This window comes from Stegodyphus dumicola, chromosome 3 (assembly GCF_044657685.1).
Source record: "Stegodyphus dumicola isolate Sdum_Otavi_A_Nest chromosome 3, ASM4465768v1".
NCBI classification, from domain to species: domain Eukaryota; kingdom Metazoa; phylum Arthropoda; class Arachnida; order Araneae; family Eresidae; genus Stegodyphus; species Stegodyphus dumicola.
This window is the reverse complement of record NC_140770.1, coordinates 120,141,595-120,161,892: the sequence shown is the minus strand read 5'-3', so window position 1 is coordinate 120,161,892 and position 20,298 is coordinate 120,141,595. Positions and strand designations below refer to the sequence as shown.

At 31.3% G+C, this 20,298-nt stretch overlaps 1 protein-coding gene across 2 annotated transcripts in view; it reads left to right on the top strand.

Moving 5' to 3' along the window:
* LOC118179428 (transcription initiation factor TFIID subunit 12-like) overlaps nt 1-20,298 on the top strand; it is a 64,895-nt gene that overhangs the window by 9,054 nt on the left and 35,543 nt on the right. Inside the window, exon 2 of one of the 2 annotated variants that reach the window (XM_085813246.1) lies at nt 16,881-17,072. The exons of the other annotated variant lie outside the window; for it this stretch is intronic. The gene's annotated coding sequence lies outside the window, so the exon portion shown is untranslated. The remainder of the gene's footprint in view (nt 1-16,880; nt 17,073-20,298) is intronic. 2 annotated transcript variants of the gene reach the window in all.

Genomic DNA, 20,298 nt, shown 5'->3' with positions numbered 1-20,298 from the left:
CGTGGATTTTTTGGATGTATATTTTGCTATTAAGTGATTTTAAATCACTTACGCTGAGATAAATAATATTTTTATCTATACTTCGTTTTATACTTTTTTAATTTTTAGATTTATTTGTAGCTGTTCTCAATCCTATTCAAGTAATTTCATTTTAACATAACATCGAATACGTTAGTTTGGACGTTTCGCATAGTGTTGTTTTGAATATTTGTTTGGAATAGTACATTAGGAATTCCTTATTTTGATTATTTCTTTCTAATAGCATATTTGACATTCTGTCCCAATAAAAGAAACTTTATCACCACAAACATTTCAGGCTTTAATAACAACTACAGATGCATTCATTCAATTGATTCCATGTTTGTTTCAAAAGTATGAAGCTGAATACATATTGTTAGGAAAATTTCAAATTGATGCTCCTGAATCACGTTTTGAAATGTATCGGCAAATGTCAGGTTCAGAATATTAAATAAATGACCTACAATTATTAGAAAATGAGAAGAAGCTTCGTTTTAAAATTTCATCATCAAATATGAATGTCCCTTTTACCAGATTATGATAAGGATTCTATCTTTACTTTTGTGAATATTAATTGATTATTCAAATTTACTTATTAATGATTTTTTTATAGAAAATGTTTCTTCTGATATTTTAGCAGTGCTAGTTTATGTTTCAGGTTATGATGCCATGAAAAAATTAAGGGTGATAAAATGCAATATTTGCCAGGACTTGTTGCAAAGTACTCATTCAGTAGATATAGCAGATGATATTTTTGGTTTTCTTAAAGAATTAGATAAGGGGGAAATTAAAAATTTTCCATCTGAAGTTACTCTATTAAAATCTTCAATTGTATATTTCTTATTTGGTGAAATTCTTAAAAACATGGAAAATGCATTTCTTACGTCAGGAAAGCAAATGGATATTTTATATAAGTTATCTTGCATACAGTTAGTACACTATACAGTTACTTTAATTTAACAGATTCTTGCACTTGTGGAATGACTTTACAAACTCGGTTAGAAAATATGTTTGATAACTTGTAAATAAAGTTCGTATGTGGTTAAATAATTATACAAAATATAAAAATGACAAAATTAATATAAAATGTTCATATAAAAATGATAAAAAATTTAATTTCAGTTAATAACTCAATTGTTTATTTTGATTTATGCTTTGTTTCTGCATAGATTATGTATAATATGTAGCATGTATGTATATGGTACAGCTCCAAATTTTATGAATTTATTTTTAATAGTGGTATAGGCCTGTAATTTGGGGAAATCACTTTAAAAAAAACCATTTATCTCTTAGATGGTTTGGAAAAAGTGATTCAACATAAAATTGGAACTGGGACAAATAGATGGCTATCCTTTTTTATGAATGCAATTAGCATTTAGCTCTTTGAAATAATTTTGAAAGATTTATTTATAGTATAACGTGCATGTAATTTTCTAGCATTTAAGGAATTTTAATTCATTTTCCTGTTTTGATAAAATTGAGATATGCAGATTTTATTAGTGAATGGAGTGAAGATGGTGGGTATTTGACTTCTAAAAATTTATATAGCTGATGCGATGGTAGCAGCATGGAGTTTTACAAAATAATTCTTCCCTTAATATTTATTTTACTAGTATGAAAATCTAAAATTTGCATCCATAAATCTATTGAATTCCCCCCTTATGTGGATTTTATATTATTTTGGCAATAAATTTGATTCAGATTACATAAATGAATTTCATTTTTATCAAAATTACATAAATAAAGTTCGTATGTGGTGATTCTCAATATTTTTAGTTACATAAACGAAGTACAAATTGTTTAAAAAATTATTGAAGATATGCATTTTTACCGCCTGTAAAAATATTGCACTATGAAAAATTTAATGTTAACCATACGACCTACTCACGTTTATTAATTTTACTTATATTTATTTTAAGACAAACTACTATTTTCGGTAAAGTTTAAATCTGGGATTATGGTAAAGAGAAAGAGATTGACTATTTCGATCACGGGACCTTCCGAAACTGATTCCGCTTCAAGGCCATGATACAGTCGGCTGTGCTCTTAACCAATCTGTTGGCAGATTTGCGTTGCAAACGATAAAAAAAAAAAAAAAAAAAAAAAAAAAAACCAATTAGCTACTCGAACGAAAGTATCGGTGTCTGATTGGCCTTTCGAAACAGGTGTTATCCATAAATTTAGGCAGATTGTGACGAAAGCGTGAAGCCGGAAGTTCTTTAAGAGGCGAAAGTGGTGATGAAGGTGCTCGAGAAAAAAAAAGGGGGGGGATTCTGAAAATATTTGCCAAAATTAGAGCAATCCCAACTTGGAAGCCCACAACCCTTCCGACGCCAATAGGAACGAGATGCCTGGAAAGTGCATTTTCAATAAACTGTGGCTTCATCAAGCTGACTACAAAGATTGGATATTGATGTATGGCAATCCTTAAATGTGGTCTTTGTCTGAAACAAATTGAAATTTCTAGAATGGGGAGTCAGCGCTGAAAATTCACATGAAAATTAAGTTTTGTTTTATCATTTCAGTTTGTTTTTACACGGTTTTGCTTAGCTCAATTTCTGTGTTTGTTTCAATTAAGCCATAAATTAATTTTTTATCACCTTCTGCGGAGTTTATTGTCTTTTGCACATACTATATGTATGGGATATCGGGATTATGAGTTTATTTCTGCAGCTTGTCTGTTATCGATTTCGCGGGAAATCTTTTGGTTCCATTTCGACTTTAGGTCTCCAAGGGCAAATTCGGTAATGCTAGCCAAGAAAAAGTGAAGTTCGGAAATACGTTTTGAAGCTTCAATGGACAATTAAGTATTTGGTTTAAACCTACGTTGTTGATAGTAATGCATAATTTTTGCTAATGGCGATGCAATTATTAGTTGAAAATAACTAACTAATTAAAAATTTTTAAATATTTTTAAAGTTGAAAACAACTAATTGAAACTAATTTTCCTGAATTAACTAGACGCAAAATTAACTTTCATGAATTACTAAAGTTATTGGGTAGAAGTTTAACTGAAAATATACTTTCCGTATTATATATATATATTTATACAGTACAAAGTCCGAGGTCGGGACTTTGGCGATCCCAGATTTGAGATTTTTCCGGATATTAAATCATTTTAAATCTACTAAGATGGCACGTAGAAATTATAAAATTGAAAATATGAAATCGTGATTTATGAAATAATGAAGTATTTATGATTTAAAGGGTATCAAAATTTACAAAAGAAAAGAGCTTAATATTTATATGTTTACTTTATTAAACATTTCTTTCAATGTGAGTTATTTGATTTGTTTTCTCTGCTAATACTTTAATACTATAGACATATAATTTCTTGTTCAGTTATTAAGTTCCATTGTTCAAACCCTGTAATTGCTGTGTTGAGAATTCCGAATAACTTGTCAATCAAAATTTTTTCTCGTTCAGTAACCTCTCTGTTACTTTCTTCACTATCGGTAGCTGTATTTTCTGGATTTAGAACTATACTACAGATTTCGCCCTCCGTTAATTGATTGATGATTGGGCATCGTCATCGCAATGAAAAACTTCTGTTTAACTTCGCTAAATTCTGCCGCCTGGTGCGGCCATGCGAGCTCTGGCGCTGGTTCTTTCTTTATGTGAATAACAAATCAGTTATTCTTAATTCAAATAGCACTAAATATAATCGTTTGTCCTATGTCATTAACAAAATCTATTTTTAGCATAAGGAAAGAAATTTCTGCTAAATCTCCCCTTGTCAACATTTTAGCGCATTAACCTTAAATCTGTAATCGGATAATACTCTATTATTTGGCGTCGCTGCATGATTCATCACTCAAGTTGTCATCCGTTGATAAACATGTGGTGATGAAAGCAAAATACAATAAATAATGATTCGTGATTTCGGCATCAAGGATATAAAATATTAGTTGGGGTAAAATTAACAAATGTTTCGGTTTGAGATTATGCCAAGCAGATACGCAGCTATGGAGTCAAGTTACAAATCACACAAATTTATGCTAAAATAATTATTTCTTCAATAATGAGATATTTTATTTAGCGCCAAACTGAGATTAAGAATCGGGATTTCCGACATGTTTTTTTATGATGAGGAAAAAAATCTAATGCGCGTGCGTAAAGCATACGCCTTCCCTTCAAAAAAGCCCTAAAAAATTGGTTGGTGGTGGCTTTGAGGTCCGGATTTTAGATCATTCCAAATATTGGATGTCCGGATCTCGGACTTTGTACTGTATATATATATATATATATATATATATATATATATAATTTATTTCCTAAACAGTATTGATTAATTGATTATATTATCTCCTAAGTTTAATTAAAGTAGAATTACCGTATTTACGCGAATCTAATGCACATCGTTTTTGGCCAAATGTAGTACTCAAAATTGGGGTGCGCATTAGATTCAATGGCGCATTAGATTCAAGTGCAAAGTTCGCCGATGACGTCAACCAAATTTAAATCGTAACAATGGATTACTGTATTTCTCTACTACATTTACCGTTACATTTATGGTTGACACATTATTGCATAGAGGATACAAACTGCAGAGTACGTAGTCACGAAATGGAGGGCAAGCAGAGAAGAATGTCATATGACGCTACTTTCAAACGTAAAGTAATTCTTTATCCTGAAAGAAATGGCAATAGAAAGGCTGGGAGAGAGTTAAACGTAGCTGAGAGCAATGTTCGATTGTGGCGGCAACAGAAATTGGCACTGTTTGCAACTAAAACTAGTAGAAAGAACTTCACTGGCCCTCGCAAAGGAAGACACCCTAAAATTGAAGAAAAAGTTTTGGAATTTGTACGTGAAAGGAGGAAGAATGGACAACCTGTGACTAGTGACACTATAAGAAATAAAGCAAAAGAGGAGGCTGAAGTTCTTGGAATACCGAAACCAGAGTTTAAAGCTAGCCGTGGATGGGTGGATCAGTTGATGAAGCGGATGGGCTTATCTCTAAGACGCCGTACAACAATATGCCAAAAGCTTCCTGCAGATTTTGAGGGAAAACTACTAACATTTTAGCGGTATGTCATCACATTTCGGAAGGAAAAGAATTTTTCAATGGGGCAAATTGGCAATGCTGACGAGATGCCAATTTGGTTTGATATGCCTCCTAACTACACCATTACGTAGAAGGGGACTAAGGAAGTTATCATCAAAATAGTGAATAAAGACGTTTACTATTAATCACTGATTGTAGAAACTGTTAGCTAGATAGAAATGTTACGATTTATTTCATGTTCATACTTTACGATATGTACCGTATATATGGTAGTGGTAATTAACAATGATTGTTTCACATAACAATAGCCCACTAATAGGTTAATTCTATGTTCTGCTACTTTATGTATAAATCCATTGTTGTATAAAATATGGTATCTAAATTTAAATAAAATTATCATACCATTGACTGATAGTTTATATACAAATCCATTGTTGTATAAAATAAGATTCAATAAATTCCTCATACCATTGATGCGCATTACATTCGCCGACAAAAAATTGTTTTATTATTTAAAGTTTTAAAATGGGGATGCGCATTAGATTCGCATAAACACGGTATCTTAAAAGAGTGAATCCATACTGATAAGTTATATTTTGAAAGATGCTTTGAAGTAATTTGAAAGCAAAATGTTAATAATGTTCTAACGGGGACTGGAGTTAAATCATCATGAAGAATAAAGTTTCAGTTGTAAAAGGAAAAATTAAAAACATGTAATCATTGTCATTGATCGGAAATTAGTTGATTTTTCAAGGGGAACAAACCAACTCCCATTCAATGAACAATAATTGATAAAAATACGTAAATACGAAAGTGTTTCGTCTTTACTCGAGTTATAAGTTAAAGCCAAACCGGCAGTTCTAGTCAGGCCAAATATTTCCGCGAATAGAAGGGATTATGAACCAATACTGATATTCAAAGAACTTATTCTTATGAAGCATTTTAGTCAATTCAATTTGGAGTAAAAAGCAATTGCTGTAGAGAAATCTTAATTAACCTGAGTAACCGTCCCCGACACTTTCGTGTTTATGCATTTGAGTTCTATATTATTTGTAAAAATTAAACATTGGAAATTGTCATTATGAAATCGAATTCAAAGTAAAGTTGAAATAAACATAGAAGATTACAAAATAAGATAAATAATGCAAACTTTGTAAAAACAAATCAAAGACAATATAAAAATAATATAAAAAATAATATGTAATAAGAACAGTGAATGTACATGAAGATATAAAGGCCAGAAAAGGTATTAAGTAACTTACATTCTTTCTAGTGGGGGAGTTGGCAAAGTGTTCTCTTCGTGTCTGACTCATAAGTGTAGGGTGTCTGAAAATTTTTAGCGGCAGTGAGGGCTTTGAATAATATCAGGCGGTAAGACTTGGGTGAAGTAATTTATGGTAGTGGGTGGGACTTGGAATTCTTGAGGGATGTATTATGTGGAGTTCTTATTTGAGTGAGACTATCTGTTAAGATTTTTTTTTTTTTTTTGAAAATACTAGTGAATGGAAATTAATTAATTTCTGGCTAATTGTCATGTCGCAATGCTTAAGAATTTAAGAAAGGAAAAAGGAATTTTCACTGTCCAAGAGCTATTAGACAGACTAAAGTCATGAAATAGGCCCATTTTTTTAGTAACAGTATAAGTCTGAAGACAATTAGCTTTTTACAATATATACAATTGAGTAATTACATTATATACAAATCCTTCAACTGACAGTCATCCAACTTATACCGCCTTCTCAGGTTTAGGAACAAAAATAGTTAAAGAAAAGGAAATAGACATAAATAAATTAGATGTTAAAATAGCTGAAAAGATTTCAGATTTAAAAAAAAGCACAAATGTTTTGTATCTTTTATTGTACAGTTTATTATTCTAGTATCTTTCAAAAACCAAGGAAATAAATTGTATGTTTACAAATAGTTATTTTAATCTGCAAAATATTCTTACATTGTGATTATAATAGTAGTTGACTGTGTTTAAATAAATATCAAATAAGTTAAATAATAATCATGTAAATCTCTAAAATAGTGACTGTTATTAGTGTAAAATACACTTATACATGTTTTTCAAGAAATTATGTTTCTAATTTAATGTTATCTACTTCATAACTTGTATTCAAAAGTGATGCATCAGTTCATAGAAAGAAGGGAGGGAGTCAAACGTTTCAGTTTACAATTATTTTGATTGGGCAAGAGGTATCTGCATTAAGGGTTACATAAGATCACATGATTAATTTGAATGATGCAGTTTAGACTAATGGCACTATTTTTAGATAGAGAGGGGTACCATAGAATATTCCTCAGTTGGATTTCTGTAAAACAGTATCTACAAATTTAGTGCTATCGTTACAAAAAATGTTGTCATTACATTTTTTTTAACAGTTCTAAATTATGAAGAAATCTACACAGGTTTGTTATTCTATGTTCACAGTGATTCATGGGAGAAGTCCTGTTTCACTGAAAATTTTAATGCAAGTTTGTGCCGTATTCATAATCAAATCATTCATGTCATGTCATCGAACTGCAGTCATTGCATATGTCTGATCAATCTTGAAATTGATATAATGTTTTTATCTTGAATATGCATCAGGCTAAGATTGTTTTTCAGCTTAATTTTAAATTTTCATTGGTTTATTTCTTTTCCACTTATAAGCATCTAAAATAAAATGATACATTCTTACCTTAGGCTACTTCTTACTTTACAATTTAAGGTCAATTTTCTCCTTCCTGGTTTGGCTCGTAATCATCGAAATGTCTGCTACAGAAGGTGGTCAAGTCTTCTAATCCCCGGCACCCTTTTCTCCCATTTAGTGTGCTTTCATTATGCATTAAACTAAATATCATAATAAGAAAGCTGAATTATCATAGCAATCAAAAATAATTCTAAGGCACTATCCTCAACTGATTTTCCAAAGGAAAAGAGCAATTCAATGTTTTATTCATTTAATTGCATAAGGATATTTATAAGTTTTTATGTAATGACATTTGAGAGAACTTTTATGATGTTTTTATGTAATGAAATTTGAGACACTTTAAAAGTTAAATCCTCCTAATAATTTTAGAAATTAAGTTAGCAATTTTGTAAAGTAAAATTTTAAAATCTTGCATGAAATCGTAGATTACAGTCGAACTCCTAGAGAAAGAGTTATACAATTGAAATTTCTTTTAAAAAATCATGGTAAAAATTTATCGTACTGCACCCCTTGGTGAATCATTTCATTTTTGACACAGTGATCGGCGCCATGAAGGCACAATTTCAAGATGACCACTATGCAAACCAAACTAAGAAGTCAAAGACTTACACAAACTCAGTGTCCTTGAACACATTGACTTATTTTCACTTGAAATAAATCAGAGAATTGCACAAACTAAGCATTGTGCACTGCCTTGTGCATGTACACATCAATCTATTTTCACTAAAAAATGAGGAAGCTAAAACAAAGTTAAAACTGTCATGGTAACCAGTAGTTTCGCTAACATTACCAATATTAGGTTTCCTGAAAAACCTACCTTGCTTGGCGGGCTTTCAGATTTAGCGAACAACCAATACCCCTTGGTGAGTTTTTTCAGAAAGAAACCAAGGGGTACCATAGAATAAAGATCAGCCAAAATCATAAGTGCTTCATATCTGCTCTTAAAAAGTAATATTTTCTGATGTCAACATATTAAACATTATCTGTAATGCTGAAAAACATTAGAATTCAATTTGAAAATAATTTCAGCATTAAAAGCTGAACTTTTTGTTTCTGCATTTCTTTCTTGCAATATAAATTGAAAATTATAAAACTCTTATAATGGTAATATTATTGTTTCAATAAATTAAAAAGGAAGAGGGAAAGTATACAGTTCTATACCTCCCGTTCTGGTGGGCCATTTGATGGAACGCCGCGGCACACAATGAATTGGAAGTTGATCTGTCAGCACTATCCTTATATTCAGGGCAGATATTTTTATTTTATTTGGCTTATAATTCTTTACTAAATGTAGTATTTCATCTCGATGTACTCCGTCTTTGATATGATTTAAAACAAGTTCCTCGTCATTATAATTCGCTTCGGATAGTGAAGAAAGTGACACCGAGATTACTGAAAACAAAAAAATTTCGATTGACAAGTTAGTCGGTATTCTCGACACAGCAATTATAGGACTTGAACAGCAGAACTTTGTAACTAAACAAGAAATTATGTCTGTTTAATAGAATTAAAGAGAAAGTATTATCACATGAAACGAAGCAACTTAAACAACTTACATTGAAAGAAATGTTTAATAAAGTAAACAAATAAATATTAAGCTTTTTCTTTTTGTAAATTTTGATAGCCTTTAGATCATAATCGTTCTTTATTTCATAAATTACGGTTTCATATTTTTAATTTTGTAATTTTTGCATGACATCTTACCAGATTTAAACTGGTGATCTATAATCCGGAATCGCTGAAGTCCCGACGAGTCCGGATTAACGACTTTTGACTGTATTCATAAATACATACTAAATTCAATTAACATGGAGAAACTAAAATTTTTACAGCTAATTATTTAAAAGCAAAAGCTACTTGTGCGATTTTTTTTTAGGAAACTTGGGCAGTTTGGCATACTTTGAGCCGTAGGATCAAAATATGGAAAAAAATTGGCATGTCATTTCAGAAAAAGTCCAATTTTGTGTCAAAATCCCTATATTACAACAATGCTGTATATAAATCTAATACATATCCTCTAAGTTGCGCTTTCGAGACATGAAAACGGGGTTGCTACGCTACCTGGAAAACCAGAAAAGTCAGGGAATTCGGAAATTGATCAAAAAATTCAGGGAAAAGTCAGGGAATTTAAGTGTTTTAGTCAAAATGTGGACGAGTCGGGGAATTTCATACAACGATCCCGCCAAAGAGGCGAGTTTTACGCCGATGTCAGAAGATATCACTTTTTTGGCGAATTGTGTATCACGTGAGTGTCGTTCGGGCAGCTGGCATAGAGCTGCCCGAACGTATTCAATTTCCTGTTGACATCGCGGAGAGGGAATTTCTGGCCACCAGGTTCCGTCGCCAAATCCCTTGGCAAATTTTCCCTCCGCTTCCTAGTGGCATAAAAGCATTTACGCGTATGACAGGAATGTCAAACTCATAGGTACACTTGGGCCAAACAAACAAGGTTTAACTTTAGGCGGGCCGCAAAAAAAAAAAAAAAAAAAAAAAAAAAAAAAAAACAATATTCATAGAAACGTAGATTTATTTCGAATAATACAATAATAAACATATATATATTTATATAGAAAAGAACAAGAAAAATTTAATGTTTACATCCTGATACTTGACATCTCTTCTCTGCTATTAGCTTTCCTATTTCGGGAGAAATTTTGTTTCCAGTGATAACTTTCAATGCTGACCCAAGGTGAGCATCATTAATACGGTTTCTAATAGGAGACTTATTACCTTTCATGACTGAAAATAACTGCTCGCACCGATAAGTGCTACCAAACATGGAAATAATTTCATGTGCGAATTTTCGAGTATTTTCAAACTTGGCTGGTAAATATTTGTAAAATTCAGGCACGCCCACCTCAATGAATTTTGCTTTCAAATTTGAGTTGCATTGAATCTCGATCACCTCCATTTGCATATGGCTGGGTACTGAGTCAATACTTATTGAGAAAATCGAAGAAAACAAAAAAAAATTTGTCTTCGAGGGAACTAAAATCATTAAACCTTGTTTCAAATTCAGTTGTTAAATTTGCAATTTTTTCTGCGTATTTTTGATACGAGCAAGTATCATCTAAACCTGATTTGTTCATGCTGCACGTCGGGAAGTGCGTCAAATCTTCATTTTTAAGTTGTTTTTCCCAAAGAACTAGTTGACATTTGAATGCTTTAATTATGTCAAACATGTTCGTAATGATATGATCTTTTCCTTGTAACGATAAATTTAAATTGGTCAAGTGTGGTTATATCAACTAAGAAAGATAAATCTTGTAACCATATTGGATCGTAAAACAAACTTACGTCTTGATTTTTCGTTTTTAAAAACTGACGTGTTTCTTCTTTCAAATCCCAGAATTGTTTGAGAATCTTGGAGCAAGATAACTAACGTACCTCGGTATAGTAGGGCAAACCCGAATATTCACTATCTAACTCACTTAAGAAAGCAGTGAATTGACGCTGATTTAAACCTTGAGATCTTATAAAATTTATAACTTGTTTTATGTATGACAAAACATTCTCCTTATGTATTACTTTCGTGCATAGAACTTCTTGATGTATAATACAATGCATATGATGAATGTATGAACCATGAATTTCACTAAGATTTTTTCTTAGTAATGCTACGAAGCCCTTGTTTTTCCCGGTCATTGATGGAGCGCCATCTGTAGCTACAGAATTTAATTTTGCCAAAGGTGGATTGTATTTCTGCAGAAGTCCAAAAACACAAGTAAATAAATCTTCTCCTGTGGTAGTGCCAGGCATCGGTATTAGTTCCAGTAATTCCTCAAAATGTTAAAATTCTTGTCACAAGAACGAAGAAACACTGCTAATTGAGCTTTGCCACTAATGTTCATGCTCTCGTCACAGGCAATGGAGAAACTTTCGAAACTAGATGATTTTGCTTTGATCTGATCATTTAAATTCACGGCGAAATCAGTAACTCTTTCTGCAACTGTATTTCGAGACAATGAAATTGATTGAAAAGCCTTCACATTTCCAGGACAAACAATTTCTCCAGCTTTCATTAGGCATTCCTTGATGAAATCACCGCCAGTAAAAGGCTTCGAATGTTTAGCTTGCATGTACCGCCGCTTCACTTTCTTGCAATACTTTACTAAACGTGGACTGTTGCTTTTTCGCTCCTAACTTGAGCTCTTTCAACTTTTCTTCTCTCATTAATCCTTCGTAATTGTTATATTTCGATTTGTGTTGCTCGTAATGACGTTTAATACTATATACCTTTGGTACATTAATAGTATTATTACATATCAAGCAGATTATTTTATCTTTTATTTCACAGCAAAAATATTCTAATTCCCATTTTACTTGGAATATTCTATGTTCGTCAGCGATTTTTTGTTTAATTTTACCACCACTTGGTTTTCATATAGACATACTGAATACAAAGGGCTGGAATAAACACGGTTAAAGTTAAAAAGTTAACAAAAATTTATTCTTTCCACAAGAGATAAATCAAAATGCTGAAATATTTCTTCAAAAATATTCTAACAATATCACAAAATGTCAAACGTTTAGCAAAAATCAATTCAAAATGGAGAAACTAATTCTATCTCACAGCGAAATCGCTACAAATCAATCACAGCATTAAGTAAACAAACAGTTCGCTAGAACTACAGCTACTACTGAGATGAGTTGTTTGTTCTCGACTTTTATAAGCTTTATAATTAATTTCTTGAATATACTGGAAACATCTATAAATATCTGGATTTTTGTGGATGGCAACAGCAATTACGAGATATTTATTTATTAGGTATTAAATGCACGCGCTGTTCTATTTTTAACCTTCCAACGCAGCTGTCTTTTCAAAAATCGTCTGCGTTGCTAAGGCAACATGAAGCAAATCTCTAAATAAAAAAAAAAATAAATAAATAACTATGAAATCCGTAACAATATGATTTAAGTAATAATTAATAATAAAGCAAAGTGCATGCATATGCATGCACCAATATATCGTACAAAACTATGATTGGACAACTGAGACCATGAGTTCGGCCACATTCGGCTATCAGGGGATGCGTACAAGTTCTGAGTGCACGTGTCCCCCAAAAGCCGAAGGTAGCTGAACGCAAGCTACTCACACGCATTTGTAATTTAAGTAGTGTGTGTGTCAGCTCGCTGTGAGTAATCTAACAACCCTGAATAAATTATCGTTAATTACTTAGCAGTAAACATTTTATTTTTTTCTTCATCGATATGTTATTTTATTATTATATATTATTATTTGCCGATATATTAGCCGGGCCGCAAAAATATTTGTTGTGGGCCGCGAGTTTGACATCCTTGGTGTATGGAACCTTTTCTTCTTTACATAGACGTTCTTTGGTTTTAGAATAATCACCATGTATGGTACAGCAGGATTTGGCGACATGATGATGAGCAGTGAACGGGTCATTTTGTTCTTTGTGACAATTTTCAAAATCATGCGAAGGCCGTACCGTATACTAGGATTTTATCGCAAAATCTTTTTAAACCATTTTTTTTCTTTTCTTTTTAATAAATACCTTGTCATTTTGCAGTAAAATAAAAAAAAAAAAAAAAATAGTAATCAGTCATCTAGGCTAACCATGTAATATAACTATATTCGCTAAAATATCGTTGATTATTCTAATTCAATTTTTAAGTAATTATCTTTATTTTTGTTATTCATATCATTTAATGTTGTTTCTTCCCTCTAAATTTATTTATCATTAGTAAATAATACAGTGTCTCACAAAAGTGATGGAACACTTGTGGAAACTGTAATAAAATAAATTAAAAAAACATGTAAAAATATTTTGTGGGTGTCTTTCATACTTAAATTTAGTAAAAATTATTGCATAACATGTATTTTCTCAAAATATTAATTTGATAAAAATGCAATTGTTTAAAACAGAGCAAAAAATGGCTTCCATAAGTGATGGGACACCATTAGATACTACTACGTACTACAATAAAAATATTTTTTGGGGTTTTTATTTTTACTCAAAAGCAATTGGCAATAGTTTATAAAATCGTCTGCAGTATTTCTCTCCAGTTTGTTTTGGAATTTTTGTGTTTTTTAGCTCTGTGCAGCCATGAATGCTAAACGAAAAGAAACTTTGCCTGAAATTTGAAAATTAGTTATTAATTTGCATATTGAATGTGGAAAATCTATTAGAGAAACTGCTGAAACAGTTAACTTGAGACATTTAACAGTTTTCAATATCATTAAACGATATAAAAATAATTATATGATTCAGGATAAAAGAAGACCTGGCCGACCATCAAAGCTATCCAATGGAATAAAGCGAATTATTGTTCGAAATATTAAAAAAAATCCAAGAATGAGTGCTCCTAAAGTTGCTGCTGATTTACAAGCATTATATGGAGTAATTGTTAATCTTGAGACTATTAGAAGAGTAATTCGATCTGCTGGATATCACAGTAGAGCAGCCAGGAAAAAATTCTTCGTAGTGAAAAGAATAGAAAACTCAGATTGGTTTTCGCAAAATCCAACATAAATAAGAATTCTGATTACTGGAATGAAGTTATATTTGCTGATGAGAGTAAAGTTAATATATTTGGTTCTGACGGTAAAATCTTGATGTGGAGAAAACCCAGGAAAGAATTTCGCAAACAGAACTTGGTGCTAACAGTAAAACATGGTGGAGAAGGAGTTATGGTATAGGGGTGTATGTAATCCACTGGAGTTGGTAATCTTGTTTTTATTGACAGTATAATGGATCAGTAGAAGTGTATTGCCATTTTAAATCAAAATTTGAAATCGTCAGCACGAAAATAGAATCTTCATAACGATTTTAAATTCTACCAGGATAATGACTCCAAGCACACTGCTTTGAACGTTAGACTCTGGCTGCTGTATAACACTGTCGTGAAATAATAAAAACACCACCACAATCTCCAGACTTAAATCCAATAGAGAATATTTGGCAAAAATTGGAATGAAGAATTCGCAAACACCCCATTTCTTCAAAACAACATTTAAAGTCGGTGCTTCAAGAAGAATGGGGTAAAATCACTCCAGAAATCACAAAAAAAAAAAAAAAAAAAAAAATTAGTGGAATCTATCCCAAGAAGATTAAATCATGTTTTAAAAGTAAAAGGAAATCCAACAAAATATTAAAACCTTTTAAAAAGTAAAATTTTGGGATAAATATTTGATGAAAAAGTAAGTGTCCCCATCACTTATGTAAGTCATTTTTTGCTCTGTTCTAAACAATTGTATTTTTATTAAATTAATATTTTAATATTTTGAGAAAATATATATTGTGTAATAATTGTTACTAAATTTAAGTATGAAACACACCCACAAAAAAATGTTTACATGTTTTTTTTAAAATTTATTTTACTACAGTTTCCTTTTGTAAAGCACAAGTGTCCCATCACTTTTGTGAGACACTGTATTTCCAACTTTCAGAAAATTTTTTCTGGCATAATCCTGAGATTAATTCTAACAGTATGATGACATCACAAAATTTAATGCACATATTTTTTCCTTATGTATGCTGCGAAATAAATATAAAATACCTCAATTTATTAAAAAAATAATTTAAATAAATTTCTTTCTTTCGTTTAGCTGCAGAATGTCTGCAAAAAATGCCTTATTTTATTCCAGATTGGGCAGATTCTAATCTCAATCTTCAGTGGAGAAAACAACTCGTGTTATAATTATATTTGTGTTCTCAAGTGTTAAGGTGCCTTTTAAGAAGACACCTCACACAAATTAAATTTACCTAAAATCTAACCTAACTTTTAGCATTGCGTTGTGATTTATAAGAACCGGATTAGCCTCGTGTTGAACTGGTGATGATCATGAGTAATAATTAAATAAAACGTACAATTGTTATCCAATGTATATATCTTAAATTTTATTAAGTTTCTTAAGTGAAAAAGTAAACAAAATTATCAAGCAAAGTGTACCAAGAATAATTAAGAATAAATGTCCTCTGGGATTTATTGAATAATTAAGTGAATTTGCTACACAATACAAGTAATACCATAATTAATTAACCTCTTAGCACAGCTAACGTACATTACGCGGATAGACTGGAATTTTCTCGAAACTTACCTGGAAAAGTCAGGGAATTTCATTCTCCTGTTTGAGTGGCAACCCTGTGAAAAACACAAGTTGAATTTCATTAATTGGCCCAGTAGAACGAGAGATATAGAACTGTCATCCCTTTTTTTGTGCAGCGTACATAGGTTATAATGTATGTTTTATTGCAAAATTTCGTCATAATTGATAAATTTTAATGTTCTTTGAAGATGGTAATTTACATAAGAAGTAAAGTTAAAAAAAATTGTATTAAGTTTTTCTAGGCTGCTAGAAAAGTTTTGGATAAAAGTATATTTACAGGTACCTCTTTGTAAAAATTGGTGATTTTTGGCAGTACATGGATACCAAATGTGTGCAATTCGTTGACTTGTATCCATGTACACATCGACCTATTTTCACTTGAAAAAAATCAGAGAATTGCATAAACTTGGCATTGTGCACTCCTTTGACTTGTACACATCGATATATTTTTACTTAAAAAGTCAAAGGAGCACCCAATTCTAGGTAAAAGTATATTTACGGAATATTCAACTGCTCAGGAATATTCAACCATAAAGAAAACAACAACTTGGCGATAAATGAAATAACTTCGTGATATTACAAGGGATACCCTTCAGTCTACTCTAACCAATTTTTATTTATGACTGTTTTAGTATATATTAAAATTATACAAAAATACTATTAAGACTACAATTAAAACTATTAAGTTTTTAACATGTACTAATGAGCAGCAGACTTCTGTAACATAAATTAACTGACTTCTGACTGTAAAAATAAGTGCAGATCTTGTGAATCATCAAGTGGCAGCAAATCTGTTTTTGACAGACACTGAATTATTTCAAACTGAAAACAATAATAAATATTAATCAAGGATAAAAAATGTGTTTCAAGGTTTTAAAAAAAAGTTCAGAAATTGTAATTTTTTTAAAAGGAAAATATAAAATGCTATGCCAGAATAAACAAAGCATTTTTTTAGATGCTAAATTAGTAAAGAAAATTATCCTTTATCATTTTATTTAAAAAAATTATCTTAATAATTATCAGTTCACTCATCCCTTCATCTAATTGCCATATTTCTTACCAAATCTGATTAGATAAAAATGTATTTTAGCTTGCCAAAATCACATGTGAAAGCCTTCCTCCCCCCTTAATAAGATACCTTGTGGATATCTGTGCAGTAACCAATTTCTCTATAAAGAAGGGCTAATTGAATATGGGATTGGTGCTGTGAGCTGCACTTTGTATTTCCAGAATTCTAAGTAGAAGTCTGACCATCCAACATTCTGCTAAGTGGAAAGCTCAGGTAACTGGAATATTTTAAAATTTTAGAAAAAATATCTTCCCTAAAAATTTAGTAAATGAGAGATTTGTGACATCATTACAGAGCTTTATCACCAAACAGTGTGATTTAACAGCAATAATGTCACCAAACAGTGTGATTTAACAGCTTGACATTATAACATACTCATAAAAATTTCATTTTGCTTTAATATAGGTTTAATTAATCCTCAGTAAGCTGATTTAATTTTTTTAAAGCAAAATATAAGTTATTTTTCCCCCTCACATTTTGAAAAATGATTAATATTTGTGACAGCAGAAAGTGTAGTATTTTCAAAGTTTATAGTATACAGGCTTAAAATAAAAAATCCATGATAAGCGACTTTGAAAACAATAAAAAATGGCTATGTAATGCAAAATACGTGGGATTTAAGTTTTTATAGGCTGTATCTGATCATTATCTTACTAAATAAAGATCTGTTTCTTTTTAAACATCTGCCAGAATGATTGATGACATTTCTGCCGAATTTCAAATTAAGTGGGATTTTTATAATCTCATCAGATATTTCACTTTCATGTTTCAGGCGTACATAGTACGATAGCTTTTATGCCTGATATGCATGTCTTTTCTCAAAGTATCATTTACTTTAAATATAGGTTTTGATATGGTTTAAGTATATATTTGATATTCATGCTGGTTTATAAATATGATTGTTTTTATAAATTTGGAGCAGAAATTTTTCAAATTCATTAGACTTTTCTAACATGAATTTTTTTTTTTTTTAATATATCTTGTTTTCGCACTAAATGAATTTAAGATCATACAACATTTTATATATATATATATATATATATATATATACTCAACTATCAAAAATTTGGCATTTCCCAAGCTTTCTGGATAGTTGAATTTTTTCTGTAATTAAATTTGCATTACAGATTTTGTGATTTACAGTTAGCTTTTAACTTTTAAGTGTAACTTTACCAAATACTAGAAGAAAAATTTAGATGTCTGTTTTGGCTTGTAAATATCCAATGTATAAACCCACAAAGAAAATCAAACATTTGCTAGTCCATATGGATAAAGGCTGACCTGAATTACAGTTTCAAGTAAGCTGGGACATAACTACTTTGTGATGATGAGGGCATATGTGACAATTCTAAATTGAGGGAAGGGATGGCTATATATTTGAATATTATAATGTAACACACTGTAATAGCAGATGATTACTTTGAATATCGATATACTTGCAATTATTAAGATTTAATAACATTAGTACTAATTTTAATACTTTCTGATTAGCCACACCTCTACAGAATAGTCACAAATTCATTGACGACTTTGGATAAGAATATTTGTTTGGACATGTTTGATAGTTATCATGCATCCAGTGTGGTTTATTTATTTATTTATTTATTTATTGCATTCCTTTTACAGACTAGAAATGCTGCTATGTTGTTCTCCCCGAGTATAAAGTGCTCTGTTTTTTGCTTAAATCAGAGAATTAATTTGGCATTGCACATAACATCGACACTAAAATCCTAAAATGGGAAAGAAAGATCTGTTTGATGACTTTAAGAGAGCCACATTATACTCCATGCTTGCAGAAAGCAAAGTCCAAGATTTTGCTGAAGATGACAAAAATTACTGCATGCAGTTCACGGCTATTCTAAAATGTAGAAATTTCCATAGGAAAGATCATGATCATACTGGGAAAAGTGTATGGAGAAGTAAAAAGCTATCTGAGATATGCCATTAGCATAGACTCCAACTACTACGGATTCTCCGTAGTTTCTACGGAAATTCATGAAAAACTACGAGCTACGAAAAGTATGGAAAAAACTACGGATTTTACAGAAACAAGAGCAGGAGAACCAGTACGCAAAACAGAACCAACTAATCATCCGATGATTGGCTGAATACTCGTGTTATCATATATCACGTGTTGAGTGCGTTCCTAGTTTTGAAGAATTAGCCAATCGTAGATCAGTAACTCCAACCGTTAACGACTTATCAATAGTTCCACCCAATTGTCTGTCTCCCAGGTTCCTCGCTGATGCGTGTTTAGGCTGCATTCGGCTGCATTGTGTAGTTTACGGCGAGAGCTTAGCGTGTGTCTTGTGAACTGTGAATCAGGTGAAAGATTTTTAATCATAATCCTGCCTCGAACGAAGAAGCCAAAATTATCAAAGCAGAAGTTTAAAGATTCATATTCTTCAGAATTTCCATGCATTAAAGCGTCCGAAATTTCTGTGAATCGCGCACACTGCAGTGTATGCAACAAAGACTTCTCAGTTGCTCATGGCGGAAAAGATGACTGTAAACGGCATGTGTTTTCTCAAAAGCATATAGAACTTGGCACCGTAAAATCTAAAGAAATAACAAATTTCTTAATAAAAGATGATGAAACAGATCCTATAAAAGCCGAATGCTATTTTGTTTGTTTTTTAATTGAACATAATCTACCGCTTTCTGTTTCGGATCATTCCAAAGAGCTTTTCAAAGCAATGTTTCCGGATTCTGCCATAGCAAAAAAATTTAGCTGCGGTCATACCAAAACTGCTGCTATTGTGAAAACGCTTGCAGAAAATACTGTTGCTGATATTATAAAATCAGTGTGCAGTACATCATTTTCTCTAAGTACTGATGGAAGTAATGATAACAATGATAACAAACTGTACCCATTGGTTATAACATACTACAGTAAAGAAAAGGGAGTGATAATTACTTCATTGATTTCTATTTTAGAATGCACAAATAATACAGGAGAAGGTATTTTTAATTGTATAAATGAAAACTTTAAAAACAAAGGTTTAGAATGGAAAAATTGCTTATCATTTTCTTCAGATAATGCTAGTAATATGATTGGAAAGTTTAAAGGTGTAGCATCATTTATCAAAATGCATCAACCAAGTATAATCACCCGAGGTTGTCCGTGCCACCTCTTGCATATAGCTGCAAAAAAAGCTACTGAAAAATTAATTGGCTCAGAAATTGAAATGTTGATAATAGATATATATTTTTACTTGGAGAAAAGTTCGAAACGGAAGCATAGCTTCAAAGTTGCTCAACAAATTTTGGGACAGAATGCAAAATCTCATAAAATTTTGAAATATTGCAGTACGAGATGGTTGTCTCTTTTAGAATCTATAACAAGGATTTTGGAACAGTGGGATGCTGTGATAAATTTTTTTGGAGATAAACCAGATAACAGTGAGAATGAAGGAAAGAGATTGCAAAACATTAAAAA